At 36.1% G+C, this 23,626-nt stretch overlaps 1 protein-coding gene and 1 non-coding gene across 2 annotated transcripts in view; both read left to right on the top strand.

Annotated features, from left to right (window-relative positions):
* Positions 1-23,626, top strand: part of LOC101569458 — a 53,478-nt gene that overhangs the window by 24,816 nt on the left and 5,036 nt on the right. The gene's annotated exons all lie outside the window — the stretch shown is intronic.
* LOC111814400 lies at positions 2,652-2,784 on the top strand. Its single transcript, XR_002819404.1, has one exon. It is a non-coding gene; the product is annotated as a small nucleolar RNA SNORA1 (small nucleolar RNA).

Genomic DNA, 23,626 nt, shown 5'->3' with positions numbered 1-23,626 from the left:
CATAAAAACAAAAGTGGGGAAATATAGAAATATAGATTTAAGACAAAAGCCTGATGTCCCAAGAGAGCAGGGAACAATAAACAGAGCCTGAGGAAAGCTGCCATCTGTTTGCAAATTCCTGGAAAGCTGGGTTTCAAGGCTGCAGATAACAGCTTCTCCTGTAGGTGCCTTGTCCTTTGATCCTTTGCTTGGGATGTTATCAGCTAGCATTTGTGTGAGCCTAGTGTTAGGCAAATGGTGGAAGTCAATAGAGATAGTAGTTTGTATTCACTTAAGTAATTATGCACATTCCTTAGTCTGCCTTTAGCCCTCAATAAATGTGAGATGCTTCTGAGGCTCTGGGCTCACTTGGAGAGAGACTAATCTCAGTGAGACCTCTGAAGCTACATTCATCAGGTCTTCTTGTCATTTCTTTCGGCACCAACCTATAACATACAACAAGCTCACAATGAGTGGAGGTTTCATCCATACCCAGATGGCTCCAAGGTAGAGTAGCACATGGCACAGAACAATATTTTATGGCAGAGGCAAAGAGCAGAGAGCAAAAAGAAGTATCAGAAACAATGGCAACAGAGAACAAGATGTCCTTAGTTTGCATTCAGGTTATTCACCCCAGGCTGGGTGTACTACTCACACCCATAATCCCAGCAACATTCACACTCATAATCCCAGTGGATTATGGCTTAATCACAAACTCTAGAAGTGTTCCCATGACTGAATGAGGCTTTTGAGGACAACTACACACAAACAATAATACAAAGTTAAGCCAATACATATCACTTATACTCATCAACAAATAAGGTCTCAATTCAATAATCGAAAGAAACAGACTGGCAGAGTAGACTAAGAAACAAAATCCAACAATCTGTTGTATACAGGAAACACATCAAACTCAAAAGAAATTCACAGAAAGTCAAAGGATGGAAAACAATGTTCTTTTCAAAAGGAACACAGAAAAAAGCAGAGGTAGCTATTCTGTTGCTGACAATTTCAACCTCAAACAATTAAAACAGATTTTAAAAAAAGATCACAACATACTTGTTAGGTGAAAACTCTAAGAGTATATGATAACAATCATAAATATATATGTACACAATGAAGGACAACTCAATTGTATAAGACAAACTTTAATAAATAAGAAAAATCAAACGAGCATGACATAATTGGAATGGGGTCTTTGCCATCCCATTGACAGAAAGAAGTAGATCAATTCAAAAAAAATCAGCAAACAAATCAAGTAACTAAACCTAACTTCTAAAGAAATTGACTTTATAGACCTTTGCCAAGTAATTCTCCCAACAATATCAGAATACACATTCTTTGCAGCTGCACATAAAACAGTCTTCAAAATATACCATAAACTGGCAGAGAGCATGCCTAACTAAATGCTGAGGAATTGAATTTATTCTAGGCATATTACCTAAACATAATGCAATGAATCTGTAAATTAGTGACAAGAGAAACAACAAAATCTCGATAAACACATATGAATTAAAAAACATCCTCCTGGAAAATCAGTGGGTTATAGATGAAATGAAAGAACAACTTGAACAATATCTATACTCAAATGAAAATGCATATACAACTGGCCAAAACATATGAGATGCAATAAAAACTGTATTGAGGACATTTATAGTGATAAAATCTTGCACTAACAAAACAGCATGAGCCCAAATAAACAATCATATCCCCTCCCAAACTCATAAGAACAGCAAGTCAAGCCCAAAGCCCAAAGAAGACAAGAAATTACAAAGATCACAGCAAAAAAAAAATGCAATGGGGACATGGAAAAAATACAAATAATTAAGGAATTGATGAGTTTCTTCCTTGACACAATAAATAAAATTAATAAATCCACAACCAACCTTTTCTAAGACAAAAGAAAAACTTTCAAATATATACAATAAACAATGAAAAGAAGGAAACAATACAGATTCTATAGAAATTCAGAAGATTATCAATACCTAGTTCCAAAATATTAACTTTCATAGAATGGAAAATACTGAAGATACAGATGGTTTTCTAGATGCATATGAAATGCCAAAGCTGAATCTAGAAGATATTAAAAAAGAATGACCTATTGTTATTGAATGAAATTGAAAAACACAAAAAACCTACCAACAACAACAAAAAAAAAAAAAAACCCACGGAATCTGATGCATTCAAAGTTTAATTCTAAAACACATTTAGGGAAAATTTAATGCCAACTCTTCTGAAAATCTTCAATGAATTTAAAAGGAAAGCAATTATCCCAAATCATTCCTGGAGGCAAAGATTTCTCTGATACAAAAACCACAGAAAGACCCAAACAAAACAGAAATACAGGCAAATCTCATTAATGAATATGGATGCAAAAGTTCTCAATAAAATACTAGCAAACAGAAATCAGTAAATCATCAAGATTACATATCATGACCAAATTAATAAATGTAATGTATACCACATCAACGGAGTCAAAAACAAAAGATCACATGATCACCTCAATAGACGCAGAAAAAATTTTAACAAAGTCTAACACTCATTCAAGATAAAAGCTCTACATAAACTTGGCATAGATGGCATATATATATCAACCTGATCAAAGTCATCTATGAACAATCATACTAAATGAATAAAAACTCAAAACCTTTACTTTAAAATCAGGAACAAGAAGCCTCCTTCTGGATTAGAATGAGCACTGTTGTTTGGTGTCCAGAAATGGTCAATGTGGCTAAAATTGAGACACAGGTCATGCTTCCATCATGGTAAATATTTACAGTGGTGACAATGAGGCCTGTAACATTTTGCTTAATACTGACTGAAAAATGCTGACTTTCAGTACGAGAAATGAAAGGTTAAGGGATGATACAGAATCTAGGTCATGTGCCAAAATACCAATACTATGTACAATTCAAATTCTAAGCTCAAACATGTATTGTTGGATGAAATTGGATATAAGACCACCGGGCTACACTGAAGACAGCCTCATTAAAGTGACCCTAATTAAATCACATAAAATTTCTTTAAAATAAAATTTACTTAATTTAAAAAAAATCAGGAACAAGACAAGGATGTCCACTGTCACCACTCCTATTCAATATAGCACTGGAAACATTAGTCAGAGCAATTAGGCAAGAGAGAGAAATAAAAGTAACAATAACTGCAAAGGAAGAAATGAAATTATCATTATTTCCACATAGTATGATACTCTATGTAAATGGCCCCAAAACCTCCACCAAGAGACTTGTGGATTTGACACAGTGACAGTTATTTCCACATCAGACCAAAGATTAGGAACTAACAGAGCTTTAGTAATCAGACTAGCCACCAGATGCTTCCTTTTTACAGATAATAAATGTTCTGTTACCTGAACCTGCTTCCCAGATCCTTTCAGATCAGATACACATCAGGCCTTGTTCTTTGTTTGTATCTACTTAAATACGTTCTTGGTTTCCATGGCATTCAGGGTGGAATGCTTTGATAGTTGACTCAAAAAGTCATAGGCTTGTTCTTCTTTGTAAATAATTCTCTTTTTCTCTTATCTCCTTTATGTTTACAACATCTTAACAAGGGTGAAGAAGGAGTGAATGGTTACATCTTAACAAGGGTGGAGAAGGAGAGGAGATAAAAGATCCAACAAGGGTTGGAAAGGAGTGAGGAATGAAGCATCTCAAGGAGGATCATGTAGAATTGACTCTTCCTTAATATCTATTATCTCTAAGGTGGATTAAAGGCTAGACTAGAGCTCTTAGTAGGATAAATTGAACCCATTTGAGTGCTGCTATCTGCTATGGAATACAAATTCCATAGTGCATCCAGATGCAGAGTCAATACTCTAAATAGCAGTTTTGTACACAACAGTGAATACACTAGAAGAGAAATTAAGGAAGCCACATATTTTACAATAACTTCCAAAAAAAATCAAATACTTAGAAATCAATTTCACAAAGGAAGTAAAAGATTTATACAGTAAAAATTATACTACTCTGGATAAAGTGATTAAAGACGATTTCAGAAAAGTCATACCTTGCTCCTGGATAGGAAGAAGCAACATTGACAAAATGGACATACTCCCAAAATTATTATACACATTCAATGCAATCCCAATTAAAAGATCATTAGAATACTGCAGAGATCTAGACAAAACTTTCCAAAAATTCATCTGGGAACAGGAGAGACTTAGAATAGCAAAAACAGTCATGGAAAACAAAGAACATGAGACATCACAATCCTTGACTGTAAATTATACTGCAAATTTACTATGATAAAATCATAGTACTGACACAAAATACAGCTGAGGATCAATGTAACCTATAAGATGATATGGACACAACTACTAGCATATTAAATCACCTTATCTTTGACAAAGATGACAAACATATTCATGGGAAAAATAGCCTCTTTAATGAAGGGTGTTAGAAAAATTGGCTTTCCACATGTCAAAGGATAAAATTACACTGATACCTATCACCATGTACAAAACTAAAGTCAAAATTGGTGCAATATTTTAATACTAAAATAGGAACATTAAATCTACTAGAAGAGAAAGGAGGTACAAACCTTGAAAACATAGTGGTATATGGGGGAGTTAATGAACAAAACGCAAACTTCACTGGAAATACTTCTAAAAATTAACAGCTGAGATCTCATGTTTTTTAATTTTGTGCACATCAAAAGAATCGACCAATGGAGTAAAAAGAAAACTCATGACCTGGAAAAAAATTATACTCAGTGACCATTCTGATAAAGGCCTTCAATCTAACACATATAAGGAATTTTTTAAAAATCAGGCCCCTGAAATTCAAAGACCCAATCATAAAATGAATGCCTGAGATGAATATACATGTCAAAAACATAGAAGAGCAAATGGCAAATAAATATATGAATGTTCAACATCCTTTGTCCTTCAACCCACTGTGACATGTACTCCTATGGTTATTTCAGTATCATTTGTCATAGCTAAATCTTAGAAGCAACACGAAAGCCCATTAACTGAGAAATCGATGAAAAAGATATCATATTTTTACATAATAGAGTATTACTCAGCAACAAAAAAAAAAAAGATAAACTCAAGGCTTTTGTAGATAAATGGGTTTTACTACAGACCATACAAATCAGTGAAATAAAAAAGACCTGCATATGCACACATCATATTGTCTCACTAGTAGAAGAACTTGAAAGAGTAAAGAAAGTCTGAATAATGCAGCACATCCTGTGAAAGCCCAAAGAACAAGTTCAAAGATAAGAAATAACTCTGGTGAGGAAAAGGATGAAAGAAACAAAGAAGGAAAAACAAAACATATTTATATATGTATACAGGATAGCTTGGATTATTGCACTGCTGATTTCTGCTTATGTGTGGAAAGAAGCAGTTAGTACTCAATTTTTTTCTTCTTTCCCATTTTTAGTTTCCTATACAGTTTTGAAAATCAAATTTGCATGCTTATATCTGGCAATACAGAGAACAAATGTAACATTAACTCTATTCAATACAAGAACCATTATTGCATCGCTATTATCATGTCTAGTGAATTTCTATAACTTTTTTTTAATTTTATTGAGAAAAAAATTGCAATGTGACAACTTCAAAACAGCTCAGTAGGAGAATTACAACAATTAATACATTGCATATTGGGGTTTTTTTGTTTGTTTGTTTTTGTTTTTGTTTTTTCAGAATGGGGATTGAACTTAGGACCTTGCCCTTACCAGGGAAGCACTTATTCCACTGAGCCATCTCCCCAGCCCGTACATGGCATATTGTTGTCTTTGTAGTAGGCATTCATAGCATAAGATGCAAACATGATAGTCTGTCCAAACAATATCAGTACAAATCTTTCTTCTTACTGAATTAAGAGAAAGTAGCTATATGTCTATCTTACCTATTTTGTATATACAAATACAAAATTATCCTTCATTTATATCACCTTCTTTTGTTCAGTTTTGTAAAAGATGGGTATTCCATTGCCATCCAAGTATGGTAGGTGCATGAATTCAGCAAAATATTCCAATATAGTCCAGTACTCCACAAACGTAGCGGGTTATTCACAGCACTGGCAATGTTCAAATCTGATTACTTGAGCCTTCCACAGCTCAGCATATTAACACGGCTTGATTTTTCATACCTCATTTCTACATTTTTTTTGCTGGATGGTTAAGATCAAGATAAAGCAAGACCTATATGATAAAAAACGCAACTTTTGTATTTGACACGGTCAGTCAAGTCCCCTCAGGACTTATCACGAAACTCTGTACCGCACTTTGTAGATCCTTTGTCAGTGCCAGCCATAAGTGAAATATACCAGCCCCATATGTGTAAATATCATATAGTTTCCCTAGTATAATAATACAAAAGAAGAAATAGAAACAGAAAAGTATAACACAATTAAAAGGAAAGTGAGAACTTGAGAATAAGACAAAGAAGAGAGGGCAAAGAGAAAAGCTGGAGAACATGACAGGGACAATGCCATACATTTATAGGCACAGTATAGGTAAGGCCATGATCCTGAGAAACATCAGCAGGTTTTTGAAACTTGCAGTTATGGTTGGGTTTCTCACCTTGACTAACTATATATGCTGATACTTGAGACCTAAGCAACTGCACTGAAGATAGCAATGTGTAATACTATGGTCATTCTTGGAATGCCTGTCATTCTGGTCTTCTGAATAAATACTGCTTGTCATGACTAACTAATTACTGCCATAGTGTCTCTTAAGTAAATGTTGGTTTTAAAAAGTGGATAATAAATAAAAACAGGAGACAAGAAAAAATAGTCACAGGGCTGTCCTGCTATAACGCTGTGTATGTTTAGATTTCTAAATTTCTGTGTAAAATATGTAACTCTTTATTCCTATTTTTTCATTTCTTTCTTTTATAAATTTTTTCTTCATATCTGGAGAGACTTAAAGTTTGAATGGAAAATATCTGTTCCATGTTATACCTAAGATGTTTGATATTCAGATAGATAGTGATGTTAAGTCCAACAACTTATGTTACAGTTTAATAATAAAAAGTTTCTATTCTGGAGGGCTAACAACCTAAGCTTCCAGACCAAATATTAGTGAAAAAGAAAGGCTGCAAGGATAGCCAGCTTGTTGGCCCTAGCCTTTCATATGTCCTAAAACTGAGGACATAGAAGAACCTGTACTATAAAATCATGTAACTTGGTTGTGTCCCAAATTTTCTGATCAAGGAGATTATGGGGCCACAGAGGAAAGTGATTGATGATTATAGTGCACCTAAGGAGAGTCACATGGAGAGAAAACATCTTCTCAGGCTTTCAGAGTGAGCAAATTTGTCAAGCAATTCCCGTGACTCAACCACATGGCTGACACTATCAAAGGATATGCAAATTGTGGTACAGGGTTTCAGGATAAATCCTGCGGGGATTTGACTGACCTTGTCAGATACAAAAGTTACATTTCCTGTTATATAGGTCTTTCTTTATGTTAGTCTTAACCATCCAGCAGAAATGTATAAACACGAAGTATAAAAAGTAAAGTCATATTAACATGCTGAACTGGGAAAGGCTCAAGTCCACAACTTCTGAGATTGCCAGTCTTATGGAAAACCCACTGCTATTATGGACTACTGGACTACATTGGAATATTTTGCTGAATTCACTGCACCTATAATTTTTAAATGGCAATAGAATACTCTTCTGTGACAAACAAAAAAGTGGGATACAGGTGAATGACCATTTGGTATCTCTATATTAAAAATATTTAGGATAGATATACAGCTGCATTCTATTAAGTAAATGAATAGAGAGATTTGTTCTAATAGTGTCTGTGGACAGGATATAATGTCTGCATCTTGTATACTGAAAGACCACTAAGACAACAATATAATGTATTAATTATTGAAACTGTGTTAGTACTAGGTTTTAAAACTATATCATTGCTATTTGTCAATAAAATTATTTTTAAAAAAAAACAAAGATTAAAAAACATATGCTGAGCTGTAAAAGGCTCAAATGAACAACTTCTGACATTACCAGTCCTGTGGATAACTCACTATTATTATGGACTATTGGACTATATTGGATTATTTTTCCTGAATTCATGCACCTACAATATTTGTATGGCAATGGAACACCCATCTCTGAAAAAACTAAACAAAAAATTAAGGACAGTTTTGTAGTGAAAAAATATGTATATATGTATATATCTGTATATACAAAATAGAAAAGATATGCAGCTACTTTCTCTTAGTTCAATGAGAAGAAAAATTTGCACTAATAGTGTTTAGACAAGATAACATGTCTGCATCTTGTACTCTGAATAACTACTATGAAGACAACAATATGCAACAGATTAATTATTGTAACCATCATGCTAATTTATTTTAAAACTTTCTCATTGCTATTTCTTCCTCAATTAAATTAATAGAAAATGCAAAGTGCAGCTGTATTTTTTAAGCCAGGTATAAATTTTATTCCAATAAACTGCAAATGCTCTTCTGAACACAAGGCAATGAGAGTCAGGGATTCAAGTGCAAGCTGTTTTGTTCACCACCTCATTTGTAGCCTAATGGAGGAGCTAGAATGTCCTGCATGGTGGAAAGTGGCTCTTTCTGCCTGCTCAGCTTCCACTCTTTTTCTTTGCTAATATCCTGATTTTGGTTTAAAAGCTACACTTAAAGAAGCTGTTTCCTTATCAGGCCTTAAAATGCTAAAACACCGGAGAGAGAAGCACTCTCCCCATAAGATTTCCACCTGCTCTAGCTGTTCAGGAAAGGGGTGTTACCCAAGCCTAGAATGTTCTACCTCCTTGTGTATAGCAGTTGCTTTAATGATGAACATGTGATCCAAAGTGGGTCAATGAAATTAAATCCAGGGGTATTTTTTAGGGAATGGGATTTCTCATAAGAGAAACACTCTTCCCATTGGATAACATGCTTCCCAGAAGGAGAGAACCTATTTGGAGGCAAATCCAGTGCAAAGAATGTAATGTCTAGATGTTATTTTTTTATTTTTTCCATAATTTTGTTGAGAAACAAATAGCAATGAGACAGTCTCAAATCAAATTGGTATGACAGTTTCAATAATTAACACATTGCATACATTCTTCCTAGTGGTTAATTGCTGTACAAGATGCAGACATGATATCCTATTTACAAACACTATTGGAACAAATCCCTCTATTCGTTAAGAGAATGTAACTATATATCTATCTTAATCATTTTGAATACACAGATACAAAATGGACATTCATCTGTATCCCCTTTTTTGTTTAGTTCCATCATTTGAATATTACAGGTGTGTTAACTCAGCAAAATATTCTAAAAAGAGTCCAGTAGTCCATAATAGTATTGGGTCTTCTGCTTGACTGGCAATGTCAGAAATTGTGGACCCTGAGTCCCCTACAGCTCAACATAACAGCATGGCTTTACTTCTTATATTTTGTTTTTATACTTTTCTGCTGGATGGTTAAGACCAAGGGAAAGCAGGACCTACGCAACAAGAGTTGTAGCTTTTGGGTCTGATAAAGTCAGTGAAACCCCCTCAGGATTTGTCCTGAGATCCTGTACCTCAGATTGTAAAACCTTTGTCAGTGTCAGCCATGTAGATGAGTCATGGCCATTGCTTGGCCAATGTACTATCTGTGAAAGCCTGAGAGAATGTTTTCTCTCCATGTGACACTCCTTAGGCACACTCTACATCATCAATCACTTTCCTCTTTGGCCCCATAATCTCCTTGATCAGAAAATTTGGGATACTACTGAGTTACATGACATTACAATAAAAGTTCTCATATGTCTTGAGTCTTAATTGACCTAAGAAGGTGTATTTTGTAGGAACAAGACAAATGTTCAGCAGAATTAATGATATTCATGTGTAGTCACACTGGAATATTTTTTTCATGATACTTTGTTAATTGCTCCAAAACATGATGGTATTAAATAAACAAATGGGAAAAAAATAAACCAGCAAAAATATTTTTAAAAACAGTGGAGTTAATTTTTCCCCACAGCCTCTGCAGCATTTACTATTAGTTGACTTCTTGATAACAGCCATTCTTTCTGGAGTGTTTTCCTTCTTCTGAGATGTTTATTCATTTCACATGGACATTTTTTAATTCTGTCTTTGAATTTTGAGGACTGATTTTCTTTAGTTCTTTTATATGCTAAGTAAAAAAATCTGCCTGAGTGATTCTTCGTTATTTTTTTTCCCATATCTGTGGGTTGCATTTTCATTCTGCTGGTGATTTCTTTTGACATACAGAAACTCTCAATAATATGAGATCCCACTTGCTGATTCTTTGAAGTACTTCTTTCACAGTTTGACTTTTGTTCATGAACTCTATGCCTACACCTAAACCTTTAAGATTTCCACTTGTTTTGTCTTTCAGTTGATATAAAGTTCAGATCCTTAATTCAGTTTGACATTAGTTTAGTACATGGCAACAGACCTTGATCTAGTTTTAGTGTTTTGCATGTAAAGGGTGTTTTTCTAGCAGCATTTATTGTAAAGGTTATGTTTTCCCAGTGAGGTTGTTTGGCCCCTTTGTCAAAGATAAGTTTGTTTACTGTGTTTGCAGTTGTTTCTGCATCTTCTAATCTATCCCATTGATCTTCAGGTCAGTTTCCTTTTAAAGGAAATTGTTTTTGCTTAATTTTCAGCTTTACTCTATCCCAGTGGTCCATAGTATTTTCCATTTATGAATTTGATCTGACCTAAAATTTTTGTTCTTACAATACAATTATATTTGCATGATGGAAAATATTAGATAGTGAAAATAATAGCATAAAATTGTTCTTTTAGATGTTTTCTGTCTTAGTTATCTTCTCTCATTTTTGGGACAAATACGCAACACTCAAAATGAAGGAAGGAAAGGTTTATTTAGCTCACAGTTACTGGAGGGTTCAGTCTGTATTCCGCTGGGTCCAAGGCAAATGACAGCAGTTCATGTGGCAGAAAACAATGAAGAGCAGAGGAGGAACAGCAGCTGCGATGGTGTCCATCAAGCCTCTCTTTTCCTTCTGCTCTGACTGCGCTCCACAAGGAGCTCCTCCAAAGTGGTGCAGCTGCTGAGATCAAGCTCCTCTGAAGACTGAGACTTCTCCATGGAAGCAGGGCGAGGTGGCAGGAAACTAGGCAGGGTGGCTTCCTGCCTTTCTCAATTCCTGGCCCCTGCCCACCTGCAGGGCTAGCCCCTCATGCTGAATCTTCCAGAGCTGATTCACCCAAGTTGACACAATGTATCAACTAACACATTCTCCTTTCCTCCCCCCCACAAAATTACTATGTTCTGTACATAGATTTACAGTCTACATTTTCCACTTGACATTAGAGGACCAAAACCTCTCTATGCCTTTAAGTAGTGTTCTAAAACAATCCTTTTGCTGGCCTGAGAAAATAGTGTCCTATAAATGTGTCATCTGTATTTCTGTTCTCCCATTGTTGAATACTTGAATGTTCTTAGCAATTTAGCAAAGGGTCTCAGGATACATGTCCATCTCATCCTCTTTTTCAGGACACAGAAAAGCCATGTCTGTGATATGCATGATTGACATTTAGAACTAATGTTGTGGAAAATTCCACAAAAGATGTGAGAGTGCAAACAAGCAGTTGGTACACTAGGTAAACTGGCATTGTACTTTGACACAAAGACAGAGTAGATGTAGGCAAGGAGGACAGCTCTTGTATTTTGATGGCTCTATGAGAACTTTATCAACAGAAGACTAGTCCCACCCCTACATTCTGAGGGCAAGATTAACCCCATACCCAGAACATATCCACTGGCAAACTTAGCTTGAGTACATATTCCTCAAATCTGACTTGGACCTACCAAAGAATTGCAAACACCAGATAAAATTCACTACTATTTTTTTTTTTGTATAATTGGTCTTCTCATTTGAATTTCCCTTCATTGTTCTGTTTTGTCTTGTTTATCATTTCTTTTGGTGGGTTGTTATTTTTATTTTTTCTTTCCTTTCTTCTGTTCTTTTCAACACTTAGATCTCTGTCTTTACAGTTTCTTCTATTCCTCCTCTTGCTCTCTTTCATCAGCTATGTTGCTCAGCTTTATGATATTTCCTGTGATTAAACATTATCTATTCCTTTTCTAGTTCAGTTTAACAGTATTTTGCATTCTCTGCCTTTCTTACCTCTTGTGTCCTACATTTTCCAACTCCTGGGTGATCATCCTTTACCCTCAAGCCTTGCTCTTCTTATATTTAACCAAATTTCTCTGTAACCTGCCCTCTTTCTTCATAAATCCCACAATACAACCAGCAACATCACTCTAGTAAGTGGAAAATCATTACATAAATGTTCTTTCCTGGTACAATTTGGATTTTTATATTGATGTTTTTATGGTTAAAGTTATCATGATAATAGTTACTGCATTTTATCAATAGCAAAACTATGATTGAAACTATTGTTCTTGCTAACTGTATTCCTTTAACCAAAATGTCATTCATCTGTTATAATTAGTTTTTCTCCACTGTATGAAACACTCTGATTCTAAGTGGTCATAAATTTATGATAGTCAAGTACCAAAAAATGGGTCCAAAGTCAAATAGATAATGCCTTCTAATTATTAAATTGCTTGGAATAAGCACAAAGATAAAGAACTACTTGTATTTACAAAACCTGAGGAAAACACATTTCCTAGGGAAGACTCAATACCAAGGATATAACTACATACCATGAGAAATCTACAGGCCTGTAAACAAAACCCAAAACAAAATAAAATAAAACTAGAAAGTAAAGTGACAAGACAAAGAAGCATAATTCAACCCCAAAAGGTTGCGCCCACTGAAGCAAGGTCCAGAGCACAAAGCGAAAGAAGCCAACCATTGGAACTTTCTGAAATGACAGCAAAAGAAGTAAAACAATAATTGCAAGATATTAGAAAGTGAAAATCTATAGGATGAAAAGGAATGAGATAACCAAAATGAAAGACACTAAAGCTCAGAGAGATTCAAAATAAAAAGAAGAAACTTGGGAAAATGAAGGGCACATGAATGCCCAACGTAGGAAATACATTTCTTCTACAGATCTGTTTGAATCCACAGATCCAAACATAAATTCAGGGTATTAAAAGATCCACTAAAAAGACATGCAAAAGCCTGAGGGAAGACCAACATGGAATATCTAGGAAACAAGATTGAATCTAATGGTTATTAAAACAAAGGTACCTTAGAAATATCAAGAGACTAAAAAATCAATGCAGCATTGACAACATGAAACAGCATAGAACAATCTAAGGTTGCTTGGAGACAATGAGAAAGATGGACACTTTGCAAAGCCTGTAGAAACTCTCTTCACAGAAATAATGGCAGAAAACTTCACAAATATGAATCAAAAACTTGATACACAAATTAATGACGCATATAACTATGAAGCATAAATGTGTGAGGCATAACAAATGAAAATGACCAACATAAATCTATACCAAAGCATATAATATTCAAGATTTCTGAAATTCATATATGAAAAAAGTAATAAAAATGTCTAAAGAAAAGAAACAAATTCGAAAAGAAATCTCATTAAAAATCACAGCACACTTCTCCACACAGACTGTCATGATTTAAAATTCTTTCAAGGGGAACAATATACCACAGGACATGTATAACCATACTATTTAATACTGAATCACTTGAGAATTACATACAACAGGTGCAGGAAATCTTCCCACACATTAAATTCTAAAGAATCCAGCTGAAGGCCTAGATCCTAATATCCTGAATGAGTCTAGCTGGAAAGGTAGAGCTGATAAAAATGCCTCCCAGAACTCCAACTGGAGGCCTAGAGCTCACAACAAAGTCTCATGCATAGATCTGTGCTGAAAAGGACCCATGGTAGGTGGTGGAAGCTACAAATTCTGTGCTAGTGAGATGAAAGATCTGGGCTAGTAAGATGAGGCAACTGAACAGGAGCTAGGAAGCAACACTCAAGGTAAACACCACAGCTCCCCTCAAAAGTACCACAGCCAAGTTCTGCATCAGTGAGGTTCCGAGTTCCTCCAGAGATGAGGAAAGCTGAGTTCCCACAGGAAAGCTAATGCAACCACCTTCTCCGTGAGGGTGAGCAATGCACCACCTTCCCCTCCAGAGTGAGGAATCAAGCTCAAGATGAAGACACAATGCTCAAGATGAATCCAAAATTCATCAGCAAAGACAGCATGACAAGGTTCTCCAACAAAGCAGCCCAAGAGAACTAGAATCCTCCAGAAGCTCCAACAGCTTCTTCAAACAGCATCTCTAAAGTATTCCAGTAGCTTTTCCTGTTCTGCCTTTATGATGCTGGCAACAATCTTCAGATGGGCCTTCTACATGCAGCACCATGACAGTTTGATTCACATTGCCATAGTAAGTTGACCACCAGTTAGAAATCCACTACAAAGACACTCAAATCAAAAACAGCTTGGAGTGAGGTATTTTTTAAAACATTTATTTATTTATTTATTTAGTGTGTGTATGTGTGCGTGTGCGTGTGCGTGTGTGTGTGTGTGGCCAGCTCAGCCCACCAGGGGGCGGGGCCGGCTGGCATGTGGTGCTGGGGGATCGAACCGCGGCCCCTGTGCTTTGCCAAGCTTGTTCCAAGTAGGTGCTTTAGACCACTGAGCCATCTCACCAGCCCTGAGTGAGGTATTTTTAAGGCCTGTAAGAAAACAACCTCCAGGGTGAGTGAGATAGCTCAGTGGACTAAACACTTGCTTAGGCAACCACCAGGATCAGAGTTCAATTCACCACATACCATGCCAGCCTTACCCTCAGGTATACTAAGCAGGCTACCAAGGCCAGTCATAGTGGCGCAGGCGTGTACTCCCAGTGCTGTGGAGGCTGAAACAGGAGGATCATTAGGAGTTTGATATGTGTAGTGAGACTCTGTATCAGATACATTACAAATAAATAAAAATCAAGAAGACAAACTTCATTGCAGATTGTTGTACACCTCAAAAGCAAATTTCAAAATCAAAGGGTTAGTGAGATACTATCATGACACAGAACAATGGAAAGAATTCATGACAATCAAACCACCTCTTCAGAAGGCTCTAAAGGACATATCCAAAAGAGAAAACAAAGACCACAAATACAAGAAGACCAATATGGAGAAGTCACCAGGCAGGGAAAGCAATTAAACAGAGGTGTAAGAGAGGTAAATAAACAAGAAAATAATATGAAAAAGATAAGCCAATACAAATCAGCTGTAAACAATGTTAATGGTCTCAAAGCACCAATCAAAAGAAACAATCTGGCAGTGTTATTCAACAATCAAGATCCAATAAGAGGTTGGAAATGTTCTCAAGAAACATATTTGACCAAAAAAGAAATTCGAGACTAAAAGTCAAAGATGGAAAACAATACTCCATGATACAAGAAACCTAAAAGAGCAGAGTTAAATGTTATATTGGCTGAAAATGTGAACTCAAGCCAGCATAGACAAAAAGAGACAAAGAAAGGAACTGCATACTTGCTAAGTGAAATCTCCAAGAAGAAGAGATAACAATCATAAATGTATATGCACCAAATACCTGTACACAAAAGTACATTAGACAAATATTAACACATCTGAAAAGTCAGAAGAGCTCTAGCACAAGTGTATGGGAGGACCTGAACACCACAATCTCACAATAACATAGATCAAACAGACAAAAATCTACAGAGAAATATCAGTTTAAAAAAAAAAACTGTGACCAAACAGACTAAGTAGATAACTACAGTGTTTTACCCCAAAAGATTAGAAAATACAATTTTCTCAGCTATACATGGCATGTCCCCAAAATATATGACATAATAGTCCATAAAATATGCTAAAGTAAATTCAAAGGAATTAGAATATTCCCATGTATATTATCTGTTCATATTTCAATGAAACTGAAAATCACGAACAAAAGATATCTCAAAAGCTATATAAACACATAAAACTAAATAATAACCTACTGAACATCCAATAGGTCACAGAGGAATATAAACATGAAATTAAACAGTATTTGCAATTAAACAATAATGCCAGTACAACACACTGGAACTTATAGGAGACTATGACAACAGTCCTATGAGCTCTTCTACGAATTTATAGCAATAAATTCTCAAATCAGGAAAACAATCTTTTTCTAGAAACTGAAAAGTAAATCAAACCCAATCCAGCATGAAAGGGGAAATAATACACGTAAGGGCACATTTAAGAATGGAATGAAGGATTTAGTAATGGAATGGAGGAAACCAAAATGGATCTTGAATAAATAAAAAAGGGATTCTTTCTCACCCCCGAATGAATGGCTAGTATCAAAACATGAACTGAAAATGTGTCCTGATCAGGATCTAAGAAAAAAAGAATCTTTCACCTCTGATGATGACAGGCTGAACTGTAATCTGGTGCAACCACTGTGGAAATAAGTGTGGAGAGGGGGCCAGGCCCTAGCTCAGTTCTTTAAGTGTCTGTTTCCAAATGCTGGCAGCCTCAGGTTGCTGTAGTTTGTCCCCAGAACACTCCAGAAAGCCAAAAGTGCCCTGAAGACATTCAAGGAGCAAAACAAAAAAAAAATGCCTTGTTCCATTAACAACAAATGTTGGAGAGGCTGTGGGGAAAAAGGAACCCTTCTCCACTGCTGGTGGGAATGTAGACTGGAGCAACTGTTATGGAAAACAATATGGAGATTCCTTAGAAAAGTTGGTCTGGAAATCCCCTTTAATCCAGCCAATCCTCTACTGGGAATTTGCCCAGAGGATCTGAAAACATCATATCATAGGGATATATATGTGCCTATGTTTATAGCAGCACAATTTGTGATAGCCAAATCTTGGAAACAACCAAGATGCCCATCACCTGAGGAATGGTTGAGAAAGATGTGGTATTTTTACACAATGGAGTATTATTCAGCTATTAAGAATGATAAACTGCAAGCCTTTATATTGAAGTGGATGCCACTTGAACATATACTCATAAGTGAAATAAACTAGACACACATGAGTAAATATCATATAGTCTCCCTAGTATAAGAACTCCAAAGAAGAAATACAAATAGAAAGATATAATACAAGTTAAAGGAAAGCAGGAACTCAAGGACTAACTAATCAAGAGAGGAAAAGGAGAAGAGCTAGGAAACATGAAAATGTCAAGCCATACAGTTATATGTAAAAGATGAGCAAGGCAATGATCCTGAGAATATTCAGAAGATTTTTGAATCTAGCAGTTAATTGGAAAGATTCTCACCCTGACTAACTATATATACTGATACCTGTGAACTAAGCTACTGCACTGCAGATAGTAATTTGTAATAGTAGTTTCATATTTGGAGTGCCTGTCATTCTGGTAGTCAGAATACGGGCGACTTGTCATGACATGCCATTTACTGCTATGATGTCTCTCGGGTAGGTGGATGTTCAAGAAGAAGAGGATGGTGAATGAAAGCAAGAGAGAGGAAAAGCAATATTGTGGGACTGTCCTGCTTCAAGGTTGTATATGGTGAGATTTTTGGATTTATGTGCAAACATGAGAAGTATATAATTCTTTATCCTATTTTTAAAATATAATCTAATTTTTAAATGTTTTTATCATATTATTCAGGGACTTAAAGTTCAACATATCAATACTAGATGAAAAACACATGCTCCTTATTATGCCTAAGATATTTGAAATGCAGTGAGATAGTGAGGTTAATCTTAATAGCCTAAATCGTTTGATAATAACAATAAGATTATCTTCTGGATGGTTAACATCCTAAGTTTGCAGACCAAAATTAGAGAAAAAGGAGGGCTACAAGGAAAGCCAACATTTTGGCCCTAACCTTCTAAGGTCAATTAAGACTCAGGACATTTGAGAACTTGTACTGTAACGTCATGTAACTCAGTAGTGTCCCAAATTTTCTGATCAAGAAGATTATGGGGCCAAAGAGGAAAGTGATCGATGACATAGAGTGTGCCTAAGGAGAGTCACATTGGGAGAAAATACTCTCTCAGGCTTTCACAGATAGCACATTGGCCAAGCAATGGCCATGACTCATCCACATGGCTGCACTGACAAAGGTTCTACAATCTGAGGTACAGGATCTCAGGATAAATCCTGAGGGCATTTCACTGACCTTCTCAGACCAAAAAGCTACAACTCTTATTGCACAGGTCCTGCTTTACCTTGGTCTTATCCATCCAGTAGAAAAGTATGAAGACGAAATATAGAAAGTAAAGCCATGCTGTTATGTTGAGCTGTGGGGGACTCAGGCCAATAATTTCTGACATTACCAGTTAAACAGAAGACCCAAGGCTATTATGGTCTACTGGACTCTTTTAGAATATTTTGCTGAGTTTACACATCTATAATATTCAGTAACGGAACTTAGAAAAAATAAGGTATACAGATGAATGTCCATTTCGTATCTGTGTATTCAAAGTGGTTAGGATAGATATGTAGTTGCATTCTCTTAATGAATAGAATGATTTGTTCTAATGGCGTTTGTAAATAGGATCTCAAGTCCGCATCTTGTACAGCAATTAACCACTAAGAAGAATATATGCAGTGTGTTATTTGTTAAAACTACTTCCGATTTGATTTGAAACTGTCTCATTGCTGTTTATCAATAAAATTTTGGGAAAAAAAAGAAATAAGTGTGGAGATTCCTAATAGAATAAAATAAAATAAAAATACTAGAATTAGAAGTCTAATTCCACTCAGCTATTCCCCTTCTTGATATTTTCCCAGAAGAATTAAAAACATCCAATTGATACTGTAAAAGGAATATAAATTATTCAAATGGAAAGAACAACTGAGAAAAGAAACCAAAATGTAAAGGTAAAACAAATACACACATAGGATAGCGTAGATAATTTTACAACTGATTACTGCTAGCTTGTTTAAAGGACAAATTAATGCTGAAATTTTTGCATCTTTTTTTTTAAAATTTTCTTAATTTTTGACTAATCTGACAGGCTTATATCTGGTATCTTAAATGACTGATTTGAAGGCATTACTATTCAATATAACAACAATTGTTGAATTCCTATCAATTTCTTTAGTGAAAGTCTCTGTCGTTCCTAAGATTGACTTTTTTTTTTTTTTTTTTTTTTGGTGGTACCAAGGATTAAACTCAGGACATTATGTTTACCAGGTAAGTGCTCATTCTACTAAGCTATCTTTCCAGCCTGAACTTCTGTATCATTTCTAATGTTCTCCTCAGAGGCTTATGGGTTATCTCAGTTGTTTAAGCGCTTGCTGGGGCAAACCTAGTCAGGCGCAGGGGACCAGGGTTCAATTCCCAGCTCCCCATTCCCTACCAGACCTGCCCTTAAGGCAGCCTGAGCCACCCCCCAAAAATCCCTCTAATGTTCTCCTATTTTGTATACTCTTTAAAATAAAAAATAATTAAAATAACATCATACCACAGATATATATGTTCCCTAATGTTTATAGAAGCACAATTTGTAATATCTAAATTCTTTTTAATTTTATGGAAAAAGATGCAATGCAATTTCAAAACAAATTAATAGAATAATGACTATAGCTATTCATTACATGTTGTGATATTTATAGGAGTAGATCAAGGTACAAGATATGGACATAAAAATTTGTTCAACCCACAGTAGAAAGAACCACCCATCTTAACGATATGAGATACACTAATAGTACAACTGACTGGCATTATTTCTCTTTTCCCTAGTTCCTTCTACATTTTGAACATGTTTTCCCATTTTACAATATGAATTGTCCATTTTAGGCCTTATATACTCTTCCAATTTCACACACTAGAGAGAGAACATGATATTTACCTGTGCAGGTCTGATTTATTTAGCTTATGAGTATGGTCTTCATTTCCATCTATTTGTCTATAAAACTCTTGAATTTACAAAAGAAGAAATACAAATAGAAAGATATAATAAAAGTAAAAGGAAAGCAGGATCTCAAGGACTAACTAATCAAGAGAGTGAAAGGAGATGAGCTAGGAAACATGACAATGTCAAGCCATACAGTTATATGTAGAAGATGAGCAAGGCAAAGATCCTAAGAATCTTCAGAAGATTTTTGAATCTAGCAGTTAATTGGAAAGATTCTCACCCTGACTAACTATATATACTGATACCTGTGAACTAAGCTACTGCACTGCAGATAGTAATTTGTAATAGTAGTTTCATATTTGGAGTGCCTGTCATTCTGGTAGTCTGAATACGGGTGGCTTGTCATGACATGCCAGTTGCTGCTATGATGTCTCTCGGTAGGTGGTTTTTCAAGAAGAAGGGGGTAGTGAAGGAAAGCAAGAGACAGGAAAAGGAATATTGTGGGACTGTCCTGCTTCAAGGTTGTATATGGTGAGATTTTTGGACTTATGTGCAAACATGAGAAGTATATAATTCTTTATGCCTATTTTTAAAATGTATTCTAATTTTTAAATGTTTTTTATCATATTCTCTAGGGACTTAAAGTTCAACATATCAATACTTGATGAAAAATACCTGTTCCATATTATGTCTAAGATGTTTGAAATGCAGAGAGATAGCGAGGTTAAGCTTAACAGCCTAAGTTGTATGATAATAACAATAAGCTTGTCTTCTGGATGGTTAACAACCTAAGATTGCAGACCAAAATTAGAGAAAAAGGAGAGCTACAAGGAAAGCCAACATTTTGGCCTTAGCCTTCTAAGGTCAATTAAGACTCAGGACATATAAGAACTTGTACTGTAACGTCATGTAACTCAGTAATGTCCCAAATTTTCTGATCAAGGAGATTATGGGGCCAAAGTGGAAAGTGATGGATGATGTAGAGTGTGCCTAAGGAGAGTCCCATGGAGAGAAAACATTCTCTCAGGCTTTCACAGATAGCACATTGGCCAAGCAATGGCCGTGACTCATCCACATGGCTGACACTGACAAAGGTTCTACAATCTGAGGTACAGGATCTCAGGATAAATCCTGAGGGGATTTCACAAAACTTATCAGACCAAAAAGCTACAACTCTTGTTGCATAGGTCCTGCTTTACTTTGGTCTTAACCATCCAGCAGAAAAGTATAAAAACAAAATATAGGAAGTAAAGCCATGCTGTTATGTTGAGCTGTAGGGGACTCAGGTCAACAATTTCTGACATTGCCAGTCAAGCGGAAGACCCAATACTATTATGGGCTATGGACTCTTTTAGAATATTTTGCTGAGCTTACACACCTATAATATTCAAATAACGGAACTTAACAAAAAAAGGGATACAGATGAATGTCCATTTTGTATCTGTGTATTCAAAGTGGTTAGGATAGATATATAGTTATATTCTTTTAATGAATAGAATTATTTGTTCTAATGGTGTTTGTAAATAGGATATAAATTCTGCATCTTGCACAGCAATTAACCACTAAGAAGAATGTATGCAATGTGTTAATCATTGAAACTGTCCTACTAATTTGATTTGAAACTGTCTCTTTATCAATAAAATTATAGCAAAAAAAACTCTTTGAGTTTATATTTCTCTATAACTTAGTAGAATCCATTGTGTAAAAATACAATATATTTTCAATTCACTCCAAATTGATGGGCTTTTCCAAGATTTAGTTATTAAATATCATACCATTATAAACATGGGTATACCTATGTAACTGTGGTGTCATTTAAATTTTCCGGAATGATACCCAGAAGGGAAATAACTGAATCAAATGAGACTTCTAATATCAGGCTTTTGAAGAAACACCACACTGCTTTCCAGATGGCTGTACTGTCTACATGCCTACAAACAGTCCAGAAGTCTGCCTTTTCCCCACAACACCTCCCGCATTTGTTATTGGCTGATTTCTTGATAGTAGCCATTCTTTCTGGGTTGAGATGGAATCTCAATGTTGTTTTAAAGAAAATTTCTTAATGATAATGATAGGGAACATTTTGTAGTGTATTCATTTGCCATTTGTATTTCTTCATTTGAGAAGTGTGATTTCAAGCCGTTTTGGATGGCCCTATGAATTGGTGGTTCTGATTTCTTCCAATTATTTAGTTCCTCTAGATGAAAGTCATTTGCTTGAGGGAAAATTAGACAAATTTTGACCACTCTTTTTATTCTGCTGGCGATTTCTTTTGCTGTTCAAAAACTCTTTAATGTAATATGATATCCAAGCTGTTGATTCTTTAAAGTATTTCCCATGCAGTCTAGACTTGTTCATGAACTCTCTACCTACACCCATATCTTCAGATTTCTACGTATTTTCTCTTCCAGTAGATTTGGTGTTTCTGCTTTATATTTAGATCTTCGATCAATTTTTATTTCAATTTAGTTCATGATGATAGAGATGGGTCTATTTTAGTTTGGGGCATGTGAAATGCCAGTTTTTCCATCACCCTTTATTAAAGATGCAAAGATTCTTCCAATGAACATAGTTGGACTTTTTGTCAAAGATAATGTGACTGAGTGTGTTTCTGGTTGTGTTTGAATCTTCTAATCTACTCCACTGGGTCACTGTCATGTTATATTCAGTATTATGCTAATTTTATCACAGGAATTCTGTAGTATAATTTCAACTCAGGGATTATGTTTTCACATGCCTTACCTTTGCTTCCCAGAATTGCTTTTGCTGCACTACTTCTCAATAGTTATATTTTGAGAACAAGTCATATGCTCCTAAACTGAGGAATGGACAGAAAAAATGTGGGCTTTGTACAATGGAATACCTCTCTGTCATACAGAAAAATAAATTTTGAACTTTTATAGATGAAGATTAAAACTTGAGACCATATTCATACCCATATGGGCAAACAAATATTGTTACACTAGTGTGAGAAAATGAACAAGTAAACAAAGTCCAAATTGTATAATATATATTACGATTTATGAAGAAACTGTTCAAAAGAAAGGAGCAACTGTGATGGGGGACACTGGAAAGGAAGAAAGGAAAAAAATACATATATAAAAGTTGTTATAAGACCAAGTCCAAGCCCAGGTCCGGTGAGCATGTGGAGAGCTTACTGCTACCCTGCACCAGCGGGACCAGTCCCAACCAAGGCACAGCATGGGCCAGAACCTCTCCCACCGCCTTGGGGCGCCACCCACCACTCCATAGAACCTCCCCCACCCCACCCACCGAGTAGGAATTTCTGCCGAGTTCCGGAAACCCCCAGAGCCAGTCCTAGCCCAGGTCCAGTGAGTGTGTGGAGAGCTTCCTGCTACCCGGCGCCAGCGGGACCAGTCCCAGCCCAGGAGCAGCGTGGGCCGGACCCTCTCCCACCCCCTTGGGCCGCCCCCCACCACTCCGCAGCACCTCCCCCACCCCACGCGCCAAGTAGGAATTTCTGCCCAGTTCCAGGAACCCCCAGACCCAGTCCTACCCCAGGTCCGGTGAGTGTGTGGGAGAGTTTTGTCTTCCCAATACTTCAACTTTCTCCCTCCAGGCACAGCTCAGGGATGGCATACACACCTGGGGTGTAATCCTGCAGCTGTAATCCCTGCAGAGAGTGTAGAGGATAGATCCAACCAGCTAGTCTAGGAGCAGAACATCTCACCACAGGGGCACAACAGCTTCACCCTGAAGGGCAGCAGCAGGAAGGAGCTGAGCACAGCAGCCAGACCCAAACCAGACACAGCTGGATAAGTCTAAACTTTGTACAGCTGCACCTGAACTTCAGTACATGTGAAGGTTATAACTACAGAAAAGATCTACAACAAAGGGCAGAAGACAGTGCTACACAAAATGACGAGAAGGAACAAAATGCAACCTCAGAACCCAAGCCCACCCGTAACA

Source organism: Octodon degus, unplaced genomic scaffold (assembly GCF_000260255.1).
Source record: "Octodon degus isolate 3935 unplaced genomic scaffold, OctDeg1.0 scaffold00307, whole genome shotgun sequence".
Lineage (NCBI taxonomy): Eukaryota > Metazoa > Chordata > Mammalia > Rodentia > Octodontidae > Octodon > Octodon degus.
The sequence above is the reverse complement of the archived record's forward strand: the minus strand, read 5'-3'. Positions and strand labels throughout refer to the sequence as shown.